Source organism: Urocitellus parryii, chromosome 5, assembly GCF_045843805.1.
Source record: "Urocitellus parryii isolate mUroPar1 chromosome 5, mUroPar1.hap1, whole genome shotgun sequence".
Classification (NCBI taxonomy): Eukaryota; Metazoa; Chordata; class Mammalia; order Rodentia; family Sciuridae; genus Urocitellus; species Urocitellus parryii.
Genome location: NC_135535.1, coordinates 64,653,775 through 64,663,123, shown reverse-complemented (window position 1 = coordinate 64,663,123; position 9,349 = coordinate 64,653,775). Strand labels below are relative to the sequence as shown.

General features: G+C 34.0%; 1 pseudogene; it reads left to right on the top strand.

Annotated features, from left to right (window-relative positions):
* Positions 1-7,543: 7,543 nt before the first annotated feature.
* On the top strand, positions 7,544-8,391 carry LOC113189730 (cytochrome b-c1 complex subunit 7 pseudogene; annotated as a pseudogene).
* The last annotated feature ends 958 nt before the right edge of the window (positions 8,392-9,349 follow it).

The following is a 9,349-nucleotide window of genomic DNA, read 5'->3' as shown; positions in this document are numbered from 1 at the left end:
TGCTACTGTTGCAAAATCTCAAGAAAGAAAGAATTCCCAGAATTCTATATCACTTTTCTAGCCAGGATTCCTAAGCCATTAGCTCCTTATAGGTACCTCTTCTGTTTTCAAATGTTGAGTTGTCAGGCCATTCCAATTTTTAATTCCATGATTTAATCACACAACCTAGTAAGAACTGTTGTCTGTAGGAATTGAATACCAACTTTTGGTAGTATTTCATTGGATAAATTACTTGAGCATATTTTCTCCTATTGTGTAGCTTTTCTTCTCTTAACAGTTTATTTTGTAATGCTAAAGTTTGATTGGGCCAATTTGTCAATTTTTTTTTTTGGTGGATCATGTTTTTTTTTTTGTCATTTATAAGACCTATTTGTTTAATTCAAGATGTTCTTTTAAAAGTTTTGTGGCATTGCATTTTATGTTTAGATCTATGTTTTGTTCAAGTTAATTTTTTATAAGGGGTGATATTTAGTTTCTTTTTTGTTTTTGCACATGGACATGTGATTGTTCCAGTGCCATTATTGTTGAAAAGGTGATCCTTTCACCACTGCATTGATTTTGGGTTTTTTGGAAGTCAGTTGTCTGTATTTTGTAGAGGTCTATATCTGGATTTTCTATTCTGTTCCATTGATTTATGTGTCTGTTCCTTCACCAATATCATACTATCTTGATTACTATAGCTCTTTAGCAAGATTTTACTATAGCTTTATAGTAAGTTGTGTCGTATGAGTTTTTCAGCTTTTTTTTTTTTTTTTTTTTAAAGTTGTGCTGGCTGTTCTCGTCCTTTCTGTATATTTTGCACAATCAGGGCTGGGGTGGTGGCTCAACGGTAGAGTACTCGCCTAGCACATTCGAGGCCCTGGGTTTGATCCTCAGCACCACAAAAAATAAATAAAGGTATTGTGTCCAACCAACTACAACTAAAAAATAAATATTTTTTAAAAAAATGCACAATCAGCTACTATACAAAAAAACTCCTTCTGGAATTTTGGTTGGAACTGTATTAAATTTGTAGATCAATTTGAGAATTGATGTATTAATTTTATTGAGTCTTCTAATCAAAGAACATGATACATTTCTTTATATGGGCTATAGCTGGTTTTTTTCATCAGTATTCTGCACATTTTTTAAAAAAAGATGGATACAATATCTTCCCTCCCTCCCTCCCTCCCTCCCTCCTTCCTTCCTTCTTTCCTTCCTTCCTTCCTTCCTTCCTTCCTTCCAGAATCAAACCCAGTACCTCATAAGTTGTGAGGGAAATACTCTACTGTTGAGCTGTAACCCCAGCCCCTCTGCACATATTTTTAGATTTATACTTAATTTGTTTTCTTTTTTCGCAGAACTGATATGCCTAAAGGGTGGGTTTTGTTTGTTTTTGTATTAATGCCAATGTTTTTACTTTAGGTTTCAGTTTTTGATTCATTTCTTGTATATAGAATTAGAGTGGATTTTTTGTATGAGAACTTATACCTTTACAACCTTATTAAACTCACTTATTAGTTCTAGGGACCTTTCTTATAGATTTCTTGGGCTTTTCTCTGAACAATTATATGGTTTTTGAAAAGTGACAGTTTGATTTCTTCCATTCTAATCTATAAGCCTTTTTTTTCTCCATTATTGTATACTTCTAGTAAGATATTGAATGTAGATGATGATAATGAACATCTGTGCCTTATTCCTGATCATAGGGAAAAAAACATTCAGTCTTTTGCCCTTGAGTGTGGTGTTAGCTGCTAGTTTTTATAGATGTTCTTCATCAGATTAAGTTCCCCCTCTGTTTCGAGTTTGTCAGGAATAGATGTTGAATTTTGTCAAGTGTTTTTGTGTATATAAATTGATATGATCATATGATTTTTTTCTTCTTTAGTTTGTTAATATAATGGATTGGATTGATTTTCAAATGTTGAACCAGCTTTGCATTGCTGGGATAAAAGACACATGGTTGTGATATGTCATTCTTTGATATCATTGGAGTTAATTTACTCTTATTTTTGTGGAGGAGTTTTGCATCTACAAGAAGATAGTTTTGTTTTTTCTTGTACTATCTTTGTCTAGTTTTGGTATTAGAATAATGTTGGCCTTCATCAGAAAGGAAGTGTCCTTTTATTTTGCATTTCATATTTGGTAGAATTCTCCAGTGAAAGCATCTGAGTCTAGGATTTTCCTGAGCAAAGATTTTAAACTACAAATTAGATTTCTTTAATAACAATTCAGGATATTTATTTCTTTTGAGGTAAGTTTTGGTAATTTGTGACTTTCAGGGATTGGTCCATTTAATCTAAATTGTCCAATTTATGTGTATGGATTTGTTTGTAGTATTCCCTTATTATCCTTAATGTCTATAGTAATATATCTTCTTGATTTCTGATATTGATAATATGTAATTTTTCCTTCTTTGCTTGGCTGGAAACTTATCAACTCTGTTTATCTTTTCAAAGAACCAGTTTTGGTATTATTGATCCTTCTCTATTGTTTTTTAGTTTTTAATTTAGTTGATTTTAGCTCCTTATTTTCTTCCTTCTGCTAGCTTTGAGTTAATTTATTCTTTCTGTTTTTCTAAAGTAGGAACTTAGGTTATTGATTCAAGACCTTTTATCTGTTTTAGAAGGGGGATACAGGAGTTTATTCTTTTTTAAATATTTATTTTTTAGCTATAGGTGGTTACAATGTCTTTATTTTACTTTATGTGGTGCTGAGGATTGAACCCAGTGCTTCACGAATGCTAGGCGAGCCACTACCCCAACCTGGGAATGTATTCTTTTTAATGTAAGCATTTTATGTATAAATTTCTTTCTAAGTACTGCTATGGGTGCATTTTACAAATTTTGATATGTTTAATTTTTATTTCCTGTAGGATGGATTATTTAAAAGCCCATTGTTTGGGGTATTGGGAGATTCTTCAGTGTCTTTGTTTTATTGATGTCTAATTTAGTTCTGTTATGACTAGAAAATATACTTTCTATGATTTCAATAGTGTAAAATTTGGGAAGGTTTGTTTTATGACCTGAGGTATGGTTTGCCTTGTTGACTGCTCCATGTGCTCTTTTTTTAAAAAAAAAAAACAACAACATTTTTTTAGTTGTCAATGGACCTTTATTTTACTTATTTACATGTCGTACTAAGGATCAAACCCAGTGCCTCACACGTGTGAGGCAAGCACTCTACCGCTGAGCTATAGCCCCAGCCCCTCCAAGTGCTCTTGAAAAGAACATATGTTCTGTTGTTTAGTGGAATTGCCTGTAAATATCCTTTATGGCAAGTTGGTTAATGGTATTTTAAAATTTTCTTTGTATTCTTGTTCATTTTTTTGTTACGTGTTTTAATGATTACTGAAAAAGGAAATTTGATTTGTCCATTCATAAGTTTTTGCTTCACATATTGTAAGATTCTTTTCTTGAATACATACACATTTAGGATTGTTTTCATTTTTTAATAAATTGACCATTTATTGTTATTTAGTGTCTCTATTTATCTCTGAAAATTTTCCTTGCTTTGAGGTCTACTCTCTGTTGAGGGTGGTGGTGCATGGCTATAATCCCAGTGACACAGGAGGCTGAGGCAGGAGAATTGCAACTTTAAAGCCAGCCTCAGTAACTAAGCAAAGCCCTAAGCAACTTAGTGAGACCCTGTCTCAAAATAAAAAATATAGTGGTGGGGGTTGTGGTTTAGTGGTTAAGCACCACTAGGTTCAATCCCTAGTAACAAAAAAGAAAAAAAAAGAAGTCTACTGTATGATATTAATAAAGCCACACTGGCTTTCTGATGATTCATATTTTTGTGTATTTATTTTTCCTTCTTTTTTTACTCAAAAAATCTTTTTATCTTGAAGTAATTTCAGGTGCGAGAAAAGTTACAAAAATAGTACAGAATTCCTGTATACTCTTTACCCAGCTTCCCCTAATGTTAATATCGTTTATAACCATGATTAAATGTATTGAAACAAAGATTTTACATTGATATTTACATTGATTCTATTAAGTAAGCTACTAATAGAATTTATTTGGATTTTACTAGATTTTCTACTAATGTCCTTTTTCTATTCCAGGATCCAACCCAGGATACCATATTGAACCCTTTTATTTTTAACCTATATATATCATTGTATTTAATGTGGGTTTCTGATAGAGAGCATGGAATATGTTCTTTGGTTTTCTGTAATCCATTTTGACAATCTCTTCCTCCTTATCCCTTCCCCCTCCCTCTTTTCTGGGAATTAAACCAGGGATTCGAATGCCAGGCAAGACTGTACCTCTGAGCAATATCCCCAGCCCTTTTTTATTTTTTTTATTTTGAGACAGGTCTTGCTGAGGTGCCCAGATTGGCATAGTACTTATGATGCTCCTGCCTCAGCCTCCCTAGTAGCTGGAATTATAGGTATTGTGCATTGCATTCTATTTAAATTTTTATATGGGAGTTTTCTTTTCTTTCCTTCTTTCTTTTTTTTTACTTTATCCCTTTTTATAGTTATTTTAGTATTGCACTAGGGATTTTAATATACATAAGTGTTCAATCTGCTTAGAATTAATATTTTACCACTTCCAGTGGATTGCAAAATTCTGAGTACCACATAGATCTCTTTACTGTCTTTTTTTTTTTTTTTTTTTTTTTCAGTACTGGGGATTGAACCTAGGGGCACTTCATTACTGTGTTACATCCTCAGCCTTTTTAATTTTTTTGTTTTGAGAGGGTTCTTGCTAAGTTGTTTAGGGCCTTGCTAAATTGCTGAGGCTGGCCTCAAACTTGCAGTCCTCCTGCCTCAGCTTCCAGAGTGACTAGAATAATAGGCATTTGCCATGATGGCTTTTTACCTTCTTTTCTGTGTAATTGTCACATGTATTTTATCTACATACATTGAAAATCCCTTCAACAGTGTTATAATTTTGTGCTTTCAATCATCATTAATATTTTAAAGAACTCCAAGAGGAGTAAATAGTTTTATTAAAATAAAACAGAGAATGTTTCTTTTCTGTTTGTTAGTTTGTTTTAGGAGACAACTCATCTAGTTAGGTTCAGGCTAAAATTCTTCCTGCCTTTTGTGGTCTGGGATCTGACATCAGTTCAAATTTCAAAGTATTTACTATGCTATTTCTGTTTGTCTCACATATGTACTAACCAGTGGCTAGTCTCAGACCAGGCAGTTGTATGTATAACCCTGAGATCAGTTGTCAAAATCTTGTTGAGCACCTGTAATCCCATCTCCTCCCAGGCTGAGGCAGGAGGACTGCAAGTTGGAGGCTAGCCTGGGCAAGATTTTGTCTCAAAAGAAAAAGTAAAATAAGAAGGGCTGGGAGTATACATCAGTAGTATAGTAGAATAATTTTCTAGTATGCATGTGTGAGGCCTTGGGTTCAATCTCTAGTAAAACACACACACACACACACACACACACTCTTTGATATGTTGTTTAGGATCAGACACATGCATGTGCAACTTGGGGATGGGCTCCATGGTTCATGCATAGCTTTAATGAGCTCCTTCCTCTTCTAGTTGTTCCTCAAACTTTCCAAATCCAAATGATTATCCTTCCTGCACTTTGTCTAGAAATCTAGGTCTTTAGTTCCTCTCTGCTCTGCTTTGCACTTTCTTTGATCTACTTTGGGAATCAAATGAGAGGATAGGGAGAGACAGCAGTGGTGACTCTCCCTGTGCTCTTGGGATCCCAGTTCTCCTGGTCTGATAAAACATCACTTTGCTCATCTGGCTACTACAACTGTTGTCATTGCCATAGCTGCCTCAAGGTAGGGCAGGAGAGAACAGAAGAAACAATTGGGATTTCTTCTACCCCCTCGACTGTTTAGGGATTCTTTCCCATTTCTTTGACCACAAATGGAGGTCTTCTCTTGGTGTTTGTTCTGTGTATCTGGTACACATTTCTGGATTTGGACTGCCTTTGAGAGTCTAGGCCAGGAGATACCAGAAAGCAAAAAAAAAAAGAGGGGAATAATACTTTGGGTTTTAGATTTTTTTTCTCATTCTACCCGCTATCTGTAACTTCATAGAATCATCAGCTACTCAGGGATTTTAGTTGGATTGACTGGGAAATACAGGATGGAATGGCCTGAGTCCATCTCATCTGAAACCAGTTTAAACACTTGCTCAGAAAGGAACAAGGTTGACTCAGAAAGGAACAGAGTGAGAAAGGTGGTGGTTGGAACCCAGATTATCAACCCCAAGATATCAAGCTACCAAACTGATGAGTCTCAGGATCCCCAGTGGAGGGAATCCTCCCAGGAAGGACTGCAGTGTTTTTGATCTCACCTCCTCTTTTTTTTTTTTAAAAAAAAATAGTTTTTTTTTTTTAGGTGGACACAATATCTTTATTTCATTTTTATGTGGTGCTGAGAATCGAACCCAGTGCCCCATGCATGTTAGGCAAGCGTGCTACCACTTGAGCCACATCCCTAGCCCTCACCTCCTCTTTTTTTAAATTTTTAATATTTTAAATGAAAATTCCAGATAGTATCTGTACTTAGTGCCAAATTTGAAAGATGTAAAGTGAAGAGGTTAGTCTTCCTCATTTACCTGTCTCCTCAACAGGTGGTGACATTCCCTGGAGGCAACTACTTATCAATTTCTCATGTCTCCTTACAAAAACATTCTACAATGTTAACAAAGGAAAAATATGGATAAGTGTGCATATCACAACAGAATGGTGGTTCATTGCACACACTGTTGTATGTCTTGCTTTTTCACTTAATTTGTCCTGGAAAGCTTTCCATGTCAGTGTCTGTAGAAGGTCTAATTCTTTTATCAGCTGTGCAAAATGCCCATTAAATGGATTTATTATTTTGTAAGTCCATTTTTTAATCAATAAATGTACATTTGTTTAGTAAATAAGAAGCAATTATTCCATTAATTTTAATCCTTTATTGTTACAGAAAATTGCATAGAATTTCTTTGTATACCCATCCCATATATGTAAGACTTTGTCTATAGAATAAATACCTGGGAGTGGAATCATTGAGCTAAAGATGTATATTCATTTTATTTGCTAATAGCATATTGATGTTTTATTTCATATGACTGCTAATAATTCATCAGCTTTTAAACCTTGATGGGGTAAAGAATTTTAGAATAGGTAATAGAAACCTTCATGTAATCTGAAATGTTTTTTCTAACTCGGGTTGACATTGAACTCTGGTTCTCCCAAGTCTTTTACCAAAATTATTTGGGGAAAAGTTAAATGGATCAATTGGCATTTTCCTTCTTCCCCACTTCGAATTCTCACAAGAGACATGTTAAGTGACTAATTAGAAAACAGCCAAAAGGGAAGGATATGACATTCAACAGTATTTGGATGACCAATTGCTCAATTCCTAATCCTCAAATTTGGTTTGAATGAGTTCTTTTCTGCTGAGGAACATTTTATCTATCATGTGTTCTTAGCTACATAGCCATGTCTATGTAAGTAGAGAAGCAAGTGAAAGCAATCATTTATTGCAAGATGGTAGAAAAAGAAGCCCTATAAAAGTAATGATTTTATTTTTTCTTCTGATCTCTAGATCAGCACATGTAATACAAAAAAGTTTTGAACAGGGTCAAAATGGCAAGCAGGCCTGTCGTTGAAGCCTCCAGCCAGAGGTTAAATAATATTCAAGAATGGCATTATAATGCTGCAGGATTCAAGAGCTGGGGTTAATGCGAGATGATACGGTATATGAGGATGAAATGTAAAAGAAGCCATAAGAAGTCTTCTTGAGAACCTTTATAATGACAGGATGTTTGGCATTAAGATAGCCTTGGGGGCTGGGTTGTAGTTCAGTGGTAAAGCACTTGCCTAGCATGGGTGAGGCCCTGGGTTTGATTCTCAGTACTATATAAAAACAAAAGTTAAATTATTTAAATATATATATGTGTGTGTGTGTGTGTGTGTGTGTATCTATATGTATATATATATATATTTTAATATATATGTATATATTTTAGTTGTAGATGTATACAATACCTTTATTTTATTTATTTTTACGTGGTACTGAGGATCGAACCTAGGGCTTCACACATGCAAGGTGAATGCTCTACCACTGAGCCACAACCCCAGCCCAAAGGTTAAATTCTTTTTTAAAAAAAATATTTTTTTAATTGTAGATGGATACAATATCTTTATTTATTTTTATGTGGTGTTGAGGATCGAACTCAGTGCCTCACACATGCTAGGCGGACGCTCTACCACTGAGCTACAGCCCCAGCCCAAAGGTTAAATTCTTTAAATAAATAAATAAATAAATAAATAAATAAATAAAAGCAATGGACCTGACCATGAGGCATCAGATCACTCCTAAAGAGCAATGGAAAAAATATGAGGAGGATAAATTCTATCTTGAACTCTATCTCAAAAAGGTTATTCAGGAAAGAAAAGAGAGAAGAATGGGAAACAAAGAATCATGTAGTTGAAATCTGTCCTCATAGTATTTTTATGAAGTTGGTTAAACGTGAAACATACAATTTAAAAATTATTTGGTCTGCATATGTATTACTTTAAATAAAGTCTGTTTTAAAAAAAGTTTTGTGCAAATAGCTTTCTTAAAAAAATAATATTATGGAGACAGAATATTAAAGCAGTGTCGTTCAGGATTATTTTGATGATTTGCTGTGTTTATTGGAAATCAAAGGTTTCTTAGAAGATCTGAAATACAGATTTTTTTAGTACAGTGGGGCATTTTCCTGATAATAATCCTTTTAACACTATACTTAGAATCGAAAGTCAGAACAATTAAGTGCCTAAAGTTTTCCAAATTTACTTAGTTATGATTATGTATCTATTTCAGTTAATTTTAGTAAATCTTAAGTAAAATTAGCTATATAATTAATCTGAACAGAGAAAAAAGAGTATTTTATAGTGATGGTGTGCTCTTTGCAAGAGGGTGCCCTTCTTAGACTATAAAGTAATGAAACTGGTTTTGGTAGCTCTTCAAATAGTCATCTTGTTTTAATTTTTTATTTATAGATCCTGTATAATGAGAAAAACTGAAATGAGCCTAAAGAAATACAATGCTATAAAAATACAAAAGAAAGAAAAAAAAACCCAGCTGTTTCAGAAGGCTGTGCATTTAATACAAAGAGGCAGTTATTGCATGAAATACACTTGGAGTTTCTTGTTTGAGTTCCTACTGAACCTGTTCCATATAAGTCTGATTAAAAAGAATAAGAAAAGGCTGTGTAGGATCAGGTGCCACTGTGGAATATACTAAGAAGGAGAAAATGGTGGTTCTTGCAAAGGCTTGAGTGGTGCGGGCTTACGGGGAGATATACAGAGGTATTTGTCCTTGATCTTTCCTCAGATAATGACTTTGTAGAGTAATGCAGTGAAGGAACACATTAAGATATTTTTAATTGCTTACATGTTGTATTT